Raw genomic sequence first — 1,650 nt, 5'->3', positions numbered from 1 at the left:
AGAAGGCGGAGATAAAGCAGCTGGATGAGAACAAAACTGAGAACTTTCACACTTCAACATTTCCACCTGCAGTAATGGAGGAAACTGAGCTCTGCTTTCCACAACTCTTTAACTCTTCCTGCAGTCGACTAAAGCTCCCTTACATTGAGGTTATGCTCTACTATATTGTGCTTTCCTTCATCTCTGTGCTAACTGCACTTCTCAACCTGCTGGTCATCATCTCCATTTCACATTTCAGGTTGCTACATAACATTTTAACACAATTTACTTTGTTATTACAGATAACTGATTTAAAAAGTACATTTCTGTGCTTCCACAGACAGCTGCAGACTCCCACCAACCTCCTCCTCCTCTCTCTGGCTGTTTCAGACTTTTTTGTTGGTCTCTTACTGGTTTTTCAAATTCTGCTAATAGACGGCTGTTGGATTCTTGGTTGACATTGTGTGCTCTTTGTATCAGTATTTAGCATTTGTGATCCTCTATGCATCAATAGGAACCATGGTGCTGATATCAATTGACCGTTACACTGCTATTTGTTACCCTCTGCATTACTCTACCAAAATCACACAGGACAGAGTAAAGATCTGTATCTGTGTTTTTTGGATCTTTGTATTGATATTTCATAGTCTGATTCTAAAGGATAGTTTGAAACAACCAGGCAAATATAATTCCTGCATTGGAGAGTGTGTCATTGCCATCAGCTACATTGCAAGATATGCTGATCTGACAGTTTCCTTCATTGCTCCCATCACTGTGATTGTAATATTGTACCTCAAAGTGTTTATGGTTGTTGTGTCTCAGTCTCGAGCAATGCGCTCACAGGTTGCAACACTTGCTCTTCACAGTTCAGTAAAAGCTAGAAAGTCTCAGATTAAAGCAGCAAAGACTCTTGGTGTTGTTGTAGTTGTGTTTCTACTGTGTATGCTCCCATATTACTGTGTTGCACTCACAGGTGAAGATAACTCTGTCAGTACTTCTTCTGCAACATTTGTAATATGCTTGTTTTATTTTAACTCCTGTCTAAACCCAATTATTTATGCCTTTTTTTACCGCTGGTTCAGAAAGTCAATTAAGCTCATTTTTACGCTTCAGATACTACAGCTTAACTCCTGTTACACCAACATGTTGTAGAATGGCCTCATGACACTTCTTGTTTATGAGGAAACTATGCAAGAGAGGCCAAAATCTGTGTAAACAATGAGGTATCTGTGTTACATCTGTGCCGAGCGGCGATGGGGCCTGAGTTCCAAGTTGAGACTTCGGGTCTGTCTTTGGGTATAATCCCTTTTTGGGAAGTGGATTGTGGACTCCTAAGCTCATGATTGTTGAAAACAACTGCAGTGAATACATATATGGAGGGTTAGCTGCTGCACGTCTCAAGACCCCAGCTTATCACCATAAAGGGAATTGAATGTATTTGACTCCATACTGTTGAAGTCCGTCCCAGTGGGATGTGTGTGTTTTATTCTACAACTGGGTTTGGTAAATGTATATAAAAAGAAGCAGCAACGAGAAGAAGGGGGGGAGATCTCACTGATTGGGCCAGAAATCTCGATTCGGCACAGACTGTTATTTTGAATAAAGTTCTCACTGTTCAAGAATAACTTATGTCATTTCCTTGATCATTACATCGCTGCTGCAATTCTGATG

Source organism: Kryptolebias marmoratus, linkage group LG6 (genome assembly GCF_001649575.2).
Source record: "Kryptolebias marmoratus isolate JLee-2015 linkage group LG6, ASM164957v2, whole genome shotgun sequence".
Classification (NCBI taxonomy): domain Eukaryota; kingdom Metazoa; phylum Chordata; class Actinopteri; order Cyprinodontiformes; family Rivulidae; genus Kryptolebias; species Kryptolebias marmoratus.
Note: the sequence above shows the minus strand (reverse complement) of the source record.